The sequence below is a fragment of the Oryctolagus cuniculus genome, chromosome 3 (assembly GCF_051225735.1).
Source record: "Oryctolagus cuniculus isolate XC-2025 breed Fujian yellow rabbit chromosome 3, ASM5122573v1, whole genome shotgun sequence".
Taxonomy (NCBI): domain Eukaryota; kingdom Metazoa; phylum Chordata; class Mammalia; order Lagomorpha; family Leporidae; genus Oryctolagus; species Oryctolagus cuniculus.
In genome coordinates, this window is record NC_142869.1 from 19,403,239 (window position 1) to 19,421,731 (window position 18,493).

Genomic DNA, 18,493 nt, shown 5'->3' on the forward strand with positions numbered 1-18,493 from the left:
GAAAGATGAATGGGTGAAAGGATGAGTTGGCTATGAATGAACAAATGCTATCATTACTGGTAGTTTTCTATGTGCCAAAATGCATTAAATATCCTTTGTATGTACATTATCACAAGAATTTCAAAAATTATGTTTCATTTGGGAAAAGCCTAATAATATGAAATATAACTCAGAAAAGAAACAAAAACCAAAAGACCAAAGGAAGCAATGCTAGGTTCTCTTCGTCCACTTTGAAGTCTCCTACTATTTCATTTAATTCTCTTATTAATTCTACTGGGTATGAATTATCACTGCTCCTATTTTATAGATTAAAAAACTGAGGCTCAAGAAAATAACTTGCGCAATGTCGCTTAATAAGCTAGTAAGTCATAGAACAAGGTTGTAAACCATTTGTGACTCTAAATTCCTCTCTCAACCATGATCCTAAAGAGCCTGAACATTCTCTGAAATCCTGAGGGAACACTTTCCAGAATAAGTTAACATTGGGTTGGTATTTTCAGAACTTATTTGAATAAGATTGGAATAGCTTATTGTAATGTTTAATAATTAATCGCTGCAGGTATATGAAGAATGACTTTTTCTTAATGAAAAATTTCAGGGTGATATTATAATGTTAATATTCTCAGAAAGTAGTCTCATGTGACATGGACTTCAATGTTAATGAGAGAAAGTATATTCATATTTTTCACAGATAATTCTTGAAAGCTAAAGTATTTAACAATCTTCATTGAGGCAAATTCTATTATATGAGAAGTAGCTGCTTGGTAATTTTTAAGAATTCAATAAATCTCTCCAGGAAAATACTGGTTTCAAAAGGAAATTTCAAAAGGAATTCAAAAATACTCTTGGTTTTCTTATATTTGTGTTACAAATAAAGAGCCTTATTTGGCCAGCTATGAGAAACCAGAGAAAACAGCAATGTTCTTTGCATTATTTGGTAAGTAGTCTTGTGTTACTGTTTTTCCCATTAATATGAGAATCCCTGATTTCATGGAGCAGATTCACAGCTCCAGAACACTTGCTTAAAGGTTTCTGGAACAAGGTTTGCAGGAAGCCACATAACCTAGGAATCATCTGTTTCCAGGCAGATCTCAGTGAGATGGGACGAGGCCCTCAGGATCCACTGCCTCTCAGGACCCATTCTGATCACCCTACTCTCTGCTGGCTTGCTGACTTCCAGCAATGCTCTCCCTGTTCTGTGGGGCAGGGCAGGGAGAGTAAAACACACTAAGTGTACCATGTTAAAGTGTAAAGGGTAGTGACATTAACTACATTCAAATTGTTGTGCAGGGGCCAGCACCGTGGCTCACTTGGCTAATCCTCTGCCTGAGGTGCTGGCATCCCATATGGGCACTGGGTTCTGGTCCCGGTTGCTCCTCTTCTAGTCCAGCTCTCTGCTGTGGCACAAGTGCTTGGGCCCCTGCACCCGCATGGGAGACCAGGAGGAAGCATCTGGCTCCAGGCTTTGGATCAGTGCAGCACCTGCCATGGCGGCCATTTGGGGAGTGAACCAATGGAAGGAGGACCTTTCTCTCTGTCTCTCTCACTGTCTATAACTCTACCTGTCAAATAAATTTTTAAAAAAATTGTTCTGTAATCAAAACCACCATCCACTACCCCAAAACTCTGTCCTTCCCAGACTGAAACTCAGTCCCTGTGAAATAATAACTGTCAATTCCTCTCTTCCTCTTGGTCCCTGATAACCACAGTCCCACTTCCTGTCTACCTGAAGCTGACTATGGATATCTCACTGAAGTAGAGTTTTCTTCAGTCCACATTACAGGGATGTTTGACCTTTGTTTCCTTTCAAAGGAGGGGCACTATCTGGTGTCCACAGGGCAGTTGGACACAGTCCTGAAACTTTACAAGGGTTATTTTATTTTTTACACTCAATGGTAGTGTTAATTATCCACAACACTTTGTCCAGCATTATCAAGATTATATCACCCGGGTCCAGCCTTGTGGTGCATGCAGTTGGTTAAGCCACCATCTGCGACACCTGCATCCCATATTGGAGTGATGATTTGAGTTCCAGCTGCTTTGCTTCTGATCCAGCTCCCTGCTAATGCACCTGAAAAAGCAGTAAAAGATGGCCAAAGTACTTGTGCCTCTGCCACCCATAGAGGAGACCCGGATGGAGTTCCAGGCTCCCAGCCTGGCTCGGCCCTGGCTTCTGTGGCCATTTCAGGAGTAAAGAAGCTGATGAAAGATCTCCTCCCTACCCCAAGTCACTCTTCCTTTCAAATAAATAAAATAAGTCTTTTTAAAGAAGATTATTTCATCTGGTATTCCCTTCATGAGAAAAGAAGTGTGAAGGACTTACAAGCTCACTCTGAAGGATGGCAGGCTAAGAACTGGCACAAGTCATCTTCTAGAACTGCCTAGAACATTAGGAACTGTGATCTCAGGAAAGCAAAATGGAAAGAGACTAAAAGCAATAATCATTTTTCACTCCTACAGTGTTTGGTGAATTTTGTAACTGTATTCCTGACCTCTATCTTTGTAGCCTTGCCTATTTCCCCTATGAAAGTTAGCAAGAGGACAAAATTAAAGAGAAAAAGAAAATCCCTGAATGTGGGTATGGAGGCTAGACTTGGTTGGAAGGCCCCAAAAGCTATGAAGAAGGAGACAGCCCAATGTCTCCATTTCTCTGTGCAGCTGGTCTGGGGAACAAGAACCTAGGAACTGAAAATGAGTGTGGGCAGCTGTGGAAAGACACAAATGGACAGCCTGATGGAGATTCTAAAGAGGAGGTAGGCATTCAGGAGGATGTGGCCCAAAACATAGGAGGTCCCCTAGCATAGCCTACCAGGTGGCTACATCTGGCCCCTGGTGATCCAGGGCTCACCATGGTGCTCTGATCAGTACAGCACGGGCAAATTATGGACAGAGTCAGCGCATGAGACTTCGAACAGCTGCCATAGAGTCAGGGCCCTCTCAGAAGATCTGCTTAGGATTCAGAGTTTGGCATACAGGTGTATGTGTGTGTATGGGGGGTGTGATATTTTAAGCAAATGATCATATACAGATACCTCACAATTCACTACTATCCCATCACTTCCAGCTACATGGAAGTTCAACCCTTCCATTTACTTATTCAATGTACACAATCAAAGATGGATTTCTTGGAATTCTCTGGTGCTAGGTGGACTCCCAGATGCCCTGTGGTTGATGTCTACAACATACGATTGTGCTTCTACCCTCAAACATTGACCTTTCTGCCTCACCATTTAGATAACACGAAGTGGTGAGTACAAGAGTGTAACAAGGGAAAATGGTTTACACCATTGGTTATTATACCATGCTGATGCTACACAACCTTTCAGGGTAGGAGTGCTTTGCTCACCTACGATAGTCACTAGATGGGCAGAGAAAAGTTTGGTCAATCCTCAGGCCATCTATGATCAGTAAACACAGACTGGAACTCCCTGCTCCTTACCCGTTTCCCAATTACCATCTTCCTCAGGGATGCCAACTTATTACCATTTGGGGAATTAGGCCTGACTAAGGTTTCAGGCCTCCCCAGTCAGAAATCATCAAGGAGACTTAATTTAGTTTCCTAGAGCTGCCATAACAAGGCACCACATACTGTTGGAGTTACAACAACAGAAAATTACTGTTTCTTATTTCAGGAAGATGAAAGTCCAAAATCAAAGGATCAGTAGGGCTAGGTTCCCGCTGAGACTCTGAATAGAGTCCTTCCTTTCTTTTTCTTAGCCTCTGGTTGTGGCTGTCAATCTTCAGCATTCTTTGGCTTGGAGTTACATCACTCCAATCCCTGTCGTGGTCATCCAATGGCATTCTCCCTGTGTGTCTCTGCACACGACACTTCCCTTTTTATATGGATACCAGTCACATTTGATTAAGATCTAGTCTAATATCCTCATCTTACACTTACTAGGTCACAAAGACTCTATTTCCAAGTAAGATCACAGTCACAAGTACCATGGGTTAGGACCTCAGTGTGTCTTTTGGGGGACAAATTCAACCCAGAACAAAATCCCAACCTCAGACTTTGCCTCCCCTGGGGCCCAGCCTTCTTGCTCGGATGCTGACTTGCTGACTACCAAACCTTTCCCCGTGTTTCCAAGACTCTCTTACTCAGTCCTTCTTTCTGGTGTTTTTGTTCTTCTTGGCTGACAAATCACACTTGTATTCACTCTCCCAAACCTGGAAAACCTACTGATCCTTTGACATTTGACTGACCAACAAGACCTTGAGGCTAAGACTTGTGATTTCAGGGAATAACTCTAAGCTTGTCCCCAGCACCAGCTCTGTCATGGCCACCACCTAGAAGTCTACCCCCAAAATGCCAGGCCTTGGAGTAGTTCAACTAGAGCATGCATTTTCCAAAAATAAGCTCCTCCAGTTTGCTTTTTATCCATTTTAAATAATAATCATGTTCATGATGCTGAAAATAATAACCCCACATCTGTCTTTCATGTAACTCTCCCAAAGCTTTAAGTATTCATAAATATCTACCAGAGTTATTCAAACTAATTTTGAGAAGTAGACAAATTACTTAACTTTACAGCAGGGTAGGGAATAAAATAATTTAGACTAGAGGAAGGGGTCAGTTATGAGAACTAAATTAATTCTTTCAACGGTTGAATGATTAAGTCAGGTTTATACTAACAAAAATGTAAATTAAAAGCTACAGCTTTTTTCCAAATGTTGAGTTTTAAAATAAATCTTGATCACAACATATCTGATGGTAAATGTTCCCTTTACTTTAATTATTAAATTAATTATATTAATCCTCTATTTATCATGTTGATATAGACCTGGTCTAAAGTCAGTTCCATATCCAGGAGCAACCATAGCTAATCCAATTACCCTCCGCCCTCTTTCTAAACAATAGTGCATGGTCAGCTTAGAAAAATTGGAATATATCTTGGCTCTATAAAAAGTCAGGCACTTCCTAAGGAACTACAACGTCCATTCCTTCAACACACAGAGATGGCCACTGGTAGGTTTAAACAAGCTAAAGTTGCCAATATCCATGTCATCTTATAGCCAAAATATATACCACTGCTTACAATGTATAAAAAGATTAACAGCTTGGCCATGCTAACAATCTACAAACATAAACTTAATGACACCATTAGAATCTTTCAATTGGCCCCATATGTGAGTCCAAAGAAGGAATGTAACAATTTTCTCACTACCATTCATTTTTGTTATTAATGTATGTGTGTGTGCATTTCTCTTGTCAGCCTGATCCTCCTTTGTGAAGTTTTAAAATAAATCATCCTCATTAAATGGAAAGAAATCTGTAATGTACAACTGACCAAGGCATGATTTGCTGCTGCCCAAACCCAGCCAATTCTCCAGCCACTATTTGTGCTCCTGAGGCCACCAGGGACTAAATGGAATATTTCCATCCCCTGCCAGGAACACATGCCAGTGTTTACTAGTACTTATGCAAAATAATTTTCCAGAATCATTTTTCAAAAGCTGAATGCTCAGTTGACTTATAAAGTCTAAAACGGATTAATAGGAAAGAAATAGACAGTCCCAGATGCACAAGTTATCAATTTTATGCACAGGATGAGTAAGTCTTATGTATTTCAGCTAAGCTGGAATTACAATAACCCCACTTCTCTTGGGAGAAATGGTAGCTGCTGCAAGAAATGAAGATGTGCTTTGTTTTACTTGCATAACAGGAAGTAGTCCTGTCTGCATTAAAATGATTGGCACAAAGCCTTGAAGATTTTTGCCTTACCAGCTGATTTGTCACCAGCTCTATGCCATGTCTACAGGAACATAATGGGATATGGTCTTTGTATTCATCCACTTATTTATCCAACAAACATTTTTTGAGCACTTACCATGTGCAAAACATTGAACCTTTACAGTCAAAGGTAAATAAGGAAATGTTCTTTCTTGCAAGGAACTCATAACAGAGTCTCTCGACTATGTTCATGTGTATTACCTTTGTTATCAGTCAGGGTCTTGGATTTGTAAGCAACAGAAACCTTTGCTAGCTGGCTTCCAAATATGGAAATCTTCAAGGAGGAGAGGCAGCTCACAGAATCTCAGGATAAGGCAAAGAACAAAGTCTCAGAAAGGATAGGAGCCAGATCCCCTGCAGGAGTCTGGGTAGCAAGCAACGTGTGTAGAGCTTTCAGACTGCTGCTCTCCAGGTGAATGTTCTTTGACTATTTTCAGTCTTTGTCATACCTCTTAGGATAGTAATTAACTTAGAGTGAGTCATGTGCAGACCCCTTTATCATATGAGCATAGGATGCCTTGACTGACTGACTCAAAACATGTTCTCAAAAAAGAAAAGCAATTTCCCAAAGCAAATATGCACACTCAATCTAGAAAAATGGCATGAACTGGCCAAGCAGAATAGCCTTGCTCTAGCCTTTATCCCTTTCATATCCTAGCATGTTCTCTCCCCAAGGCTAAGGCCATTTTATCTTGCACCTGAAGTCTAATCTAAACCCAAGGCTTTGTGAGAGACACAGTTGAGCAGTTCAGAAAATCAGAGTTAGTTTATCCTTGCCTCAAATCTCGCTCAGCCCTTGGACCTGACTAACAATGGAGTTCTCCTTTGTTGCTGAAAACCTGAGTCCAAGGGACCATGCATCCATTACCTTGTCCCTGGTCTGCAGCACAGGCCCTCCTGCAGAGCTGCTCAAGAATTCCCTATGTTTGATGATTCCCCAACACAGAGACCTATCTTCTTTTCCTATATTGCCACTCTGTCCTGATTAGCTGCCCAAATATTCAAGTCCATCTCAAATTATAGTCATGTCTGCTATTCCTAGACCTGACTTCCCTCCTTTCTTGTGCCTAAAGACTAAAATTCTGCCCTTAAATCTGGGCTGTATACCTAAAAGATTATGAAACAACAGTTTTGAATCAGAAGAACTATGTGATTTTAAATGAATGATGCCTTGTCGAACCTCAGTTTCTTGTCTGTAAAATGAATACAGTAATAGTTACTTCTTTAGGTTGTTATGAAGACTAGGTGAGATTAAGTGTTTTAAAATTACTTAGCTCAGGGCCTTCAGATAATAAAATGCTTGATAAACCACCCTTAAGCATTCAAACAAAAGTGTCAGAAGTTACTTTATCAGTGTCACATTCTTGTTATTTAATTCTGTGAGCTTCAAACCCTGGCTTCTATCAACCACCAACACTCAGCTACTCCCATGCCTCAGCCTTATATTTCCCACACTTTGGATCAGCCCCAGTGACTAACATACCCCTACTTCTGGCTGTGGTCCACCCTCCCAGAACTCGACTCCCTTGGTCCATCTCAGCAACTTCAAGCCAAGTTAGCTTCACTACAACTTGATGAACTCATTTGCACACCTCTCTTAGCTTTTTCCTGCCTCAAAGTCTGACAGGCATGGCCAAGGGATTTGGCCCTTCTGATTTCCTCATCCTCATTTAGGCTATTACGAAAACAGCATGATTGCTTGCAAAGAACCAATTCTCCCAGGGACACTCAATATTCACCAGTCTGCTAAGCAGCTTCTGATGTTTTTGTTTTGGATACAATTATTTGGATGAATTCTTGGATGCCTAAATCCTGGGAAGACTTTTTTGCCTTCTTCAGCAAATAGTTAATCTAAACATATTGATTCCTTTCTCTTTGCCAAGCAATGAGGTAAGTACCGGAGGGAGGGAGATACACAAGATACAATCCTGCATCCTACTCAGAGCCCATACCAAGGCAGAAGAATCAAGGCAGATGACATTGTCAGTCCCCTCCTTCCATTTAACTACCAAGCAATGATTACCCAGGTAGTCTGAAAAAGAATTCTAAACAGTGGGTATTAAAGATACCATTTAAGTTGAATTCTGCAGCATTGTCAATTATGTTTGCAGAGAGGGGCACCTGTCATAAGCGTAGAGTTCAATCTAGCATTCACTTCAAGAAATAGAACATTCGCAGAAGACCAGCATCTTTCTCATGCCCACTCCCATCCACTCCCCACCACAGGGAACCACTGGCCTGACACTAAATGGATTCATGCAATATGCATCCTTGTGTAATGGACTTGTTCTTTCATCATCATGGTTGTGAGGTTCATGTAGCTTCATATGTGGTTCATGTGTGGTTGCATGTAGCTTCAATGTATTCATTCTCACTTATGAAGAGTACACCTTTGTATGACTGTGTGACACTTTATTTGACCATATTCTTCAGATAGACATTCTATTTCCAGTTTATGATATCATAAATAATGCTGCTCTGAAAATTATAGCACATGTGTTTTGGTTAACATACACATTCTATTCTGTTGATTTTACACATAGGAGCAGAATTGCTCGGTCATAATTTATGCATATATTCAACTTCAGTAGATTTTCCCAAATGGTTCCACTCCTCTGCATGTGTGTTTGAAGATGCAACTCTTGTACAGAAACAGCAGTTTTTTCAGGGAGCTTGCCTCTGTGGGAGGTAAGAAGCAGATTCCAGGACTCAGAGTTCAGAGCTGCCTTCACTTTCCATCTTTGTGTTTACTCTTTTGTGCTCAGGGGAAACTTTTTATTACCTGCTGGGCAGGTGTAAAATGCTAGCATTAAACCGAGGGCTCTGGCGTGCCCCTGACAGGTGGTGAAGATCCTTGGAGCTGAAATGAGTGTTTACCCTGGGCTTCAGGAGCCTCTTGGCATCCAGGGAGTGCGGATTTGATCAGAGAATGGGAGTGGGAGGGATGGGGTGAAACCAAGATACAGTATCCAAAAGCAGGCTTTCAGGGCCTGAGAACAGCCTGGACACACATTGAGGAACAAGCAGAGACTAAGAAAGCCAGAGGGAACTACAGCATGGTCAATGGGAGGACAGCTCCAGTTCATTCTAGCACCGGACAGCTGCCCACCAACACGTGCATCACCTCTGTTTTCACCCACTGGTTCAGTCGGTAAAGAAAGGGATGGAGTAGACATCACTATGTAACTCCCTGGCTCACTATATCCCAAAGATGAGTGCTTTTAAAAAAAACAGATCTGGGAGCTGGATTACCACAACCCTTCACGGTGTCAAACTTTCAGAACATTGATGTCTATTGGTGTAATACATTTAGAAAGCAATGTAACAACAGACAATGGTCCTTAAGATATTCATAGGTCTTAATACAGTAATCTGCTTCAAGAATCTATGCAAGGCTATCATTCAAAGCAGAAAAAAAATCAAATATATTCTCCTCCTTATTGTAGTTATAACTACATTCCTTTTTTTAAAAAAAAAAAAAAGAAAGAAAGAAAGAAAAAGAAAACGGCCTAAAAGTCTAACAGTAGCAGATAATGTTTCAGTTCAACTGACATTTATGAAATGATCAAAATTCATTAAAATCAAATTTATTTAAATTAGAATCTCAAAATACAAAACCATAGATATTGAGATTAGAAAGCAAAAATTTGCAAGTGGAAATGGCTAAAAATTTAAAGGAATCAGTGTTATAGTTTAACATCCATGCCCACTGTATGCTATTTGGAATGTTTTATACAAATTAATACAACCTCACAACAGTCTTAGGAGGTAAGTAGTAACAACTTCATTTTACAGATGATAAAATGAAGGCAGAAAGAGCTAAGTTAAACCTTCTGTGACAGAGCTCAAGCACATTGAATTTCAACGTGTTTTTTATTTGAAAGGCAAAAAGAAAGAAGAGAAAGATCCCATTTCTGGGCTGGGGTCAGAGATGGGAGCTAGGAACATAATCCAGGTCTCCACGTGGGTGGCAGGGACCTAGAGATTTGGGCCACTCTCACCTGCTGCCTCCCAAGATCTGCAGTAGCAAGAACTTGGCATCAGGAATCAAGAGCTTGGTGTTGAACTCTAATATGACTGTGGGCATTGTAACTGTTATCTTAACTGCTAGGCCGAAGGCCCACATCTGACCTCCAGCTCTTTAAAACCTGAGCCATTTTCATGAAAATACAAGTCATATTTGAGAGTGATACTGCTGGGTTTCCCATTTTTATATGTCCTTAATATCTTTATAATTAAATCACATATGACAAACATTTGTTGAACATCCATTATGTCTTTGTATAGAGCTAACTTCTTTCCCAGACATCATTTCACTAAATGTTTGCCAGAATCTAATGCCACTGGGACTACTGTCATTAGAAATAAGAGTATTGTTATCTAGCTAATGACAAAAAAAAAAAAAAAAAAAAAAACCAACTCAGCTACAGCACAAGAAAGCAAACCCTACAGGCTTCCAAAAGTCAGCAGATCCACCAGTGAAAAGTAAGTAGGTGAATGTATGACAAAGAATGCCTGCTTTGGCCCGCGCAGTGGCTCACTAGGCTAATCCTCTGCCTGCGGCACAGGCACACCAGGTTCTAGTCCCGGTCGGGGCACCGGATTCTGTCCCGGTTGCCCCTCTTCCAGACCAGCTCTCTGCTGTGGCCAGGGAGTGCAGTGGAGGATGGCCCAAGTCCTTGGACCCTGCACCCCATGGGAGACCAGGAGAAGTACCTGGCTCCTGCCATCGGATCAGCACGGTGCGTCGGCCGTGGCGGCCATTGGAGGGTGAACCAACGGCACCCTCTCTCTCTCTCTCTCTCTCTCTCACACTGTCCACTCTGCCTGTCAAAAATAAAAATAAAAATAAATAATAAATAAATAAATAAAAAAGAAAGTCTGCTTCTGTTGCAATGTAGCCAATCATAGGAAAACTTCTGCCAGATCCTAGGTGAGGTAGTGCTCATCCTTGAAATCAAATCTTCCTCCTGTTTCTCACCCTAACACAAGACTGGGTCTTTGTCAACCACCAATGAATCCCCAACACATGGTGTTGTCCCTGGCACATAGCAGGCAATCACTGTTGAACAGATGACTGCCAGATGAAAATGAGAAAGAAAAGTCATGTTCGTCTGCTGGATCTGAGGACTACTTCAGAAGTAATGACTACAGCTAAGAAATCAATGCACTAAATTAAACGTACATAAGCCAAGGTGCACAGTACAGACATTTGACAGTCTTGCAGAGGGAGTGTTTGTGTGGTAGGGGGCCAGGGTGACAGGACGAGAGGGGTCCTGCACTATGAAAGTGCAGATCGGATCCCTTTGTGGCTTTGACCAAGTTCTAGGTTTCTGGCAAGTCCCTGACCCCTCTGAAGCTCTCAAATGGCATTGAAGCACCAGAGCAGAGACTGGGGGACACTTAACATCCAAGAACGTTAAAGCTGGAAAGAGAACATTCGATCTAACTCTTGTTTTTGCAGTAATAAAACTGAGATGGTGGTAATTAAAGAGCTTTTCCCAAAGTCACAGGCTATCCCTGGGAAGCCAAGTCTAGAAATACTTTGGCCAAAGCACAGTAGGCTTTTTACTACAGTTCGGTGGTGGGAGTCAGAGAGCAGATGGTACAGGGGTAAATATGCAGAATTCAGCACAGTCAAGACCACGAACTTGCTAGATGGCAGGGAAAAAAAGACAGCCCATCTGGCTCCATATTATGGTCAGAGTCCAGAGGCATGCAGCATACAAAATCCTACAGGCAGACCCACAATATATAAATCAGAACAATTGGGTCTAATGATGCAGCTATCAACAGTTAGTCCAACAGAAAGACATTTCCTTGGGAGGAACGAGGAATAGAAAGAAATCTTTGTTATACACTGCACTCAAACCTGGTGAAAACATCAAAATAATCTCATTAAAGAATAACACACTTACTCAAGACAGACAAAGAAGTTCACAGCAGTAATAAAAATCTGTTGAAGGAATTTCACTTAATCCTCTTCTTCAATAGCCTTCTTTTTCAAATTTGCCTATAGGCTAATACTTGCATCATTATATTTAGGCCAAAGACCTGTCCCTGCAAACAGTTAAAGAAACATTTTTCCATGACCTGAAAGGACCAGCTGGTATTGAATCAAGCTTTTCCAGTTCATCTGGTCACAATGCATTCTAGAAAAAAAAAAAAAAAAACTCAAGAAATGACCTATCCTTTCATCCTTTAATAAGCAGTAGTTTCTTTTAGACTAGGAGGTGACAAACAAGGTCACTTTTAACACCAAAGAAACATTTGCATAAACCAACAGCATCCCAGAATATGCAATTAAAAAGCGAATAGTTAATGAGCCCACAAAATTATATGCAACCTTTCCCAGAGCAAATCTTGGTGAATGATGAGTGATGGAGTTTTCAACGGTTGAATCTCCTTCTTAATTGAGTAAATAAGCTAAGGTAAGAAGTAAAGCATAAACTAAGCATACAAATGCAGACAGTGTGTGGGAGAAAGGGGGACAGAGGTGTTCTAGTAAAGCAGTAGAAAGGCTCGTTTGATTTTTCAAATGTTTTCACCTCATTTTCCTGTAACATTGTGAGTATGCACATATGTGTGTGCACACACAAGGACACAAAACAAAGTGTAATGTTGGCCTTGGGATTGTACCTCTGTTGCCTATATCCTTGCATACTCCATTTGTCATCTTTGCTACTCCCACCAGGAAAAAATACAGACTTCAGTTTGTGAATAGGTTATCCTCTAGGTGCGGGGGGTTGCATTACTAGCATCAATCCTCGTACTCATGGTTCATGCACAGCCATGGGATTAGTGATTCCCTTTGGTCAATAGAATGGAGATGCAAAGTGTGCCAGCTCCAAACCTGGGCATCAGGATGCCTTGCAAGATTCTGCTTGTGCTCTTGTATCTCTGCTAATATCACACAAAGAACCTGCCCAGGCAGAGCCAGACCCATCCTAGAGCAACAAGACAATCAGCCAAAATCAGCAGAACCACCCAGTCAATCCCAGCCAAGACCAGCTCACCACAGCTGACCCACAGGGTGCTGGTCTATAATAATATCATAATAATAACTAAAATACTACATTGTATAATATAAAATCACTTCATCAATAAAATAATAATTTGGCTTATGACATAAAAATAGCCAACAGTTACACTAGATTTGCTCAGAAATGCAACAAATGAGAAGTTGCATGATAACATACTGCAAAGGATGGGTAAGACATTCCCTTGTTGGTGCTTGACTTTTCCCATATGTTCACAAAAGCTACTACTGGCTCCTGCCTTCCCCAAAGTTTTATAAGCTTCTTATTCTAGAAAACTCACATCATTGAACACAGAGGTTATGCTATGGTATATGGAGAAAGAGAAAGAGAAAAGGAGGAAAAAAAAGAGGAAGAAACAAGAAACAAAGAAAAGGAGAAGGAAGGAAAGGAACAAACTCCCCCACTCTAGATAGAAGTCATTGCATTACTTGAAAAGACACAACAAAGACAGTGACTAAATGCACACACTTAGGTGCATAAATGAGTTATTTGTTAAAATTGATGGGGATGACGTCTCATTTTTAAAAATACAGATCATCCCTTTGCATGAACAGATACAGACTACATATATATCTGAATATTCTAGTGGGTAGCATTCCCTAGATACAAGAACAGTAGTATCAGCTAAATGAAGCCCAAATTTCCTCTTTTCTTGTAAGCAACAGCTTAGAAGCTTCCCCTAGTATCCTTCATCCAAAATTTGAGTTACAATCCCTGACTACAGTCTACTCTAGTGAATTACTGTGGCTTCAGTGCCCTTTGTTCAGATGTGGCAGGTGCAGAAAAGACACCACATACTTTATATTATGCGAGATGTTGGGCCAAATGGTTGACTAATTATCAACCTGCCCTGCCCTCCACTTAAGGCCTTACTCTCCAAATTGCCAATGAGATAACTGTTGGCCAGGTCTACACTATTAAGAAAAATTGTAGTTCCGCTAAGCAGCCATCACCTGAACATTTAATTGATCAAAGAAAGCTCCATCAGGAAGAGTTGTGTGTGCCTCACCTGACAAATCCAAGCTCAGAAAGGGCCAAAGTCAGACATGTCTTTATACATCAGAAATTGGCACCAATACATCAGTGGTAATGGAGAAGTGAGAATTCTGGGGGTAGGGTAGCAAGGAAGCATATAACCCAGTGTGCAACACACACACACACACACACACACACACACTTACAAAGGATGATTTATGAGCCAGGCAGCAATCTCCACCTGTTCACTGTTGAATTCACTGCCTGCCTTTGAGGCCTTACATTTGGCTTCTTTGATTCTCAGACACTAACAGTTCATTCTCTTTATTTATCTACTTCTATCATCTCTCTCTCTCTCTCTGTCTGTCTCTCTCATCTCCCATGCAGAGGGTAATCTCTAATATTCTGCCCAGCCTGGAACTCATAAAAAAAAAAAGCAAACAAGCTACATCTTCAATCTGCTAGAGAAAGGGCACCCACTTTATTTCACATTATCAATGTCTCCTCCTTATGTCCCATTAAGCATTCTCTATGCAACAATCCAGAAATTAAGAAACTCCAGTTGTCACTAACAGCACACAGATTCCCAGACAACAGAACATAAGCCCAATCCTAGCAAGTGTCTCTAGTCTGGGTATACGGAAATCCAACACATATTAGAGCTGAAAAGAGAAGCAGTGTATTGTTAACATTGCTGGAGGGAAGATGCCTGCTCTCCAGTGTTCTCATATGTGAAAGAAGGACGTCTTCTTCACCCAGCGACATCACTGGAGCTCTTGGATCTATAATAATCATTCCCTTTAGTTAACTATCCCTTTTTCTACAAAGTAAATATTCTCATCCTCTTAGAAGAGTGGACAGAAAGTCAGTCATTCACAACTTAGTGCAAGTGTAATCAGATGGTTTCTGTACTATGGTTTGAAGGTTGAATGTCCCCTATATGTGTTAAAGGCTCAGTCTCCGAGTGGGAGGTGGTGGAATCTTTAAGGGCGAAGGCCAAATGGGAGGTTCTTAGCTGATGGAAGTTGTGCCCTTGGAAGGGGATTCGTTGAGAGAGTTGTTATAAAAGCCTGAGTTTGGACCTATTTCTCTCCCTCTCTCTCTGACTCCTGGCCCTGCCCTTACCCAGTCCACCATCAATCATGGGCCTTTTGCCAGAGCCAAATCCTTTTGAATTTTGGAACTCCTAAACTATGAGCTAAATGACCCTCTCTTTTCTTCTTAATTAGGTTGTCTCATGTACTTCATTATAGTAACATGGATGACAAATACATCCTGTTTAACAGAAGATTGATGGAGAAAGCAAAGCCATTTGGTTGAGTTGGAGAGAAAGATGAGTTTGAGGCATTAGGCAAGGCTGAAAGCAAGAGACTTTCAGAGGCATCTGTAAGGTATTTCTGTATGGAACCGAACACCTCAGGTTGCAAGTAAGGGGACTGGGAGGGAAGAGGGCAGTAGAGGTAAACAGAATAGGCATTGCTGGGGGAGCCATTCACAATGCTTCCTTGGTGGGTCTTCAGTCCTGGTCTCAAATGGTGAGTACTGGGAATGTTCCCAGAGGTGCTGAGCCACAGGCAGCTACCTCCATTTAGCCTACTTTTATCATCTAAATATTGCTGTTTCTATATGTGACATGATATGAAAAAGGTTAGGAAGTCCTACTGTAGCCTGATAGCATTACAAAGCAAATAATCTTTAAAAATATTTTTTTTAAAAAAAACCTCTACTTTTATTATAGTTAAGCACTTCAAGGTCTTTTCTGACTCCAAGGAATCTGGCTAGTCATCCAGTTTTCACACCACCATTTGTGCCCTGTCTCCCATCTATAAAGTAGAAAGACTGTACTACAGGATCTTTAAGGTTTCTCCTGGCCAAAGACTTCTGAGGGCTTCCTGATCTCCATGTTCTAGGAAGTTCTACCACTCCCATCCACGATCCCATCCCAGGACTCAGCCTTCATGCTGCTTTCTTGCAGAGGTCCTTCCACAGAGACCCATTCAGCCCCTGTGCTACACTGTGCTCTCCCTTTGAAAAATCCCATCACACTTGAAACTACTTCATTCACGCATTCACGCAGTGAGGATTTGTTGAGGGAGGGCCTATCCTATCCGTGTATGGGTCCAGCCATTGGGCTGACGGATTTAAATCCCAGTGCTGCAGTTTACTTTCTGGGGGACCTTGGGCAAGTTGCTCAGCTCCACTTGCCGCCCTTGCTCAGTAAGGGAATGTTAATGATCGTGTCTACATCTCAGGGTTGTCATAAAGGTTAAGAGAGTTCATGTTTATAAAGCACAGTGCCTAGCACAAAATAAGCATTCGATAAATCAGCAGTTAGGATTTTGATGAGTTTCTTTACGCAGCACAGAACAAGGCTCCTGTCTGATGCCATTCTCCTGCTAGGCTAGAACTCATATTTGCTTCTGTCTTAATCTTGAGGGCTCGGCACACAGCCTGGCATGAGGTCGTATAACAGATTCAGAATCTGGGCCGTGTGACTTGATGGACACACGTGTTGTGTGTTTTATTTCCAGTCCCATCAAATGTCTCCCTGTGCTAATTTTCACAGTTAAGATTTTCTGCCTCTTCAGCCTGAACTGAAGCTCTCTTTGTTCTCAGTCTTTGCAGAGAGCAAGACCCAGTGTAAATGTCTCTGTTCGCAAGAACATTTCCGTTTGGGGAAGCTGTGTGAATACCTTTCCCTCAACTTCTTTCTCCCAGCTCCCCAATCTAATGGCCTCATAAGGAATAACAGTTTGGGAAGCTGCCTATCGTGGATGATCAACCAAGGTGGGGAAAAAAGGAAAATTCAAAAGTGTATGCTTGCATTGGATTTCCAGATGTGGCCGAATCTTGTTTTTGACTAAATGGTGTTGACAATTTATGGTTGTCTTTGGAAAATCATTTGATAATGATCCAACTATCTAGAACCTCTTTATTTTATGCCTGTTAAAAGAAAAGAAAGTTATGACCCAGGAAAATTTCCAGACTGCCATAAAAGTAGAGAGATTGCTGCCAAGAACCACCTACCATAAAAACTCGCCTAGCAGCTTCTTACCTTTATGCTTCGGCAAAGCACCCTTTTAAAAATGAAGAAAGGCCATCAATCATTTCTTTCCAGGCTAATTGCAAATGTTTAATACAGAAATTAAATATTGTAAAATATGAAATAAGGTGTGTGGCATTCTAAAATTAAACATGAGCATCTCCCAGTAAGGAATACACCATCAGGCCTCTGGAAGCAGCAGAGTCCCTAGCACATTTGGGGATCATCAGCAAGTCCTCCTCGCCCACCTTGCTCCCAGTACCCACATCTGCTAGAAGGATGAGTAGTGGCAGTCTCTTTGACCTTAAAAGGTTTTTATGAAAATTAAGAGAATGAGAAGGCTTTGAAAAATCAAACAGCATAGGAAATAAAATATACAATCTTCCTTTTCAAAAAAATTTTCTTTCTTCATTTGAAAGGCAGAATTACAGAAAGACAAAGAGTTCTTCTATCCACTAGTTCTCTCTCCAAATGGCTGCAGTGGCCTTGACTGTGCCAGGCTAAAGCAGGAACCAGGAGCTTTATCTGGGTCTCCCACATGAGTGACAAGGGCCCACACATTTGGGTCATCCTCTGCTGCCTTTTCCAGGCACATTATCCAGGAGCTGGGCTGGAAGTGGAGTAGCCAGAACTCGAACTGTTGCCCATATGGAATGCTGGCACTGCAGGAAGAGGCTTAACCCACTGTGCCACAGTGCCAGCTCCTGTCATCTTTCTTAATGAGAGCAAACAAAAGACATGTATGAATAATCCTATGTTTATATAGCATTTAAAACTATTGCAGTGAAGAGGCAATAAAATAGGGTGACTGGGTTCACCAACAGTGATTACTGAATCTCACTGAGCTTCCGAATCCCTAAAATCCTGCTGCATAGAACACAAGTCTAAACCCTACCATAGACCCACTGAGTCAGACTTTCCATAGATGTATTGAATCCTAATCTGTGCTGTGGACCTGGGAATCTGTATTTCAGAAAACTTCCCTGGATATGCAGACAAGCAGGGAAATACCAGGCTGCATGAATCCTCTGCTCCTTTGCAGCAGGAGGAAAAAGCAAACCTTGGTGCCTGTGTGGTCATCTTCACTGACGTCTGCCACCAGCGCTAACGATTCCTGGGTGAGATCCCGTTCTATAACTGCATACAGTACTCTGCCTGACTCCCAGTGGTGTGCTCAGTCAGAGGCATGGGTCACTTACTGCCAGGGTTCCAACATCACCTCCCTGCAAGCATGGCAGGGATGCCCTATCCCTCTACCTATGCCCATGGTTTCAACCTGAGCAAACAGCACACTGTGGTAGGAGCATTGCATGTTCTGTTCACAATTTAAAAGACTCGCATAGAAACAATACATTTATCAAAAAAAAATTATCATCCCTTCCTTCTTCCCTCCCACCTCTCCCTCCTGCTTTCTCTTTCTTTCTCTTTTATCCAGGTGTGTCTACTCTGTGCCAGGCCCTGTGCTAAATGCTGGGGGTGCCGTGCTGGGTCTGGTGCAGCTCTCAGTCCAGCAGAGCAGATGGGAAATGGTGACTCCCTGCACTGGTGTTGGGAGGGAAGGACCCTCTGTTTTAGAACTTGCAGCTCAATCTGCCCTCGTCTGGAAAACTGGTCCATTTGAGATGAAGATAGGGAGGAACTCATGCTCAATGCTAGCTACCTGGCAAGAAAACACAGGGTGACCACCCCAGAGATTGAGAG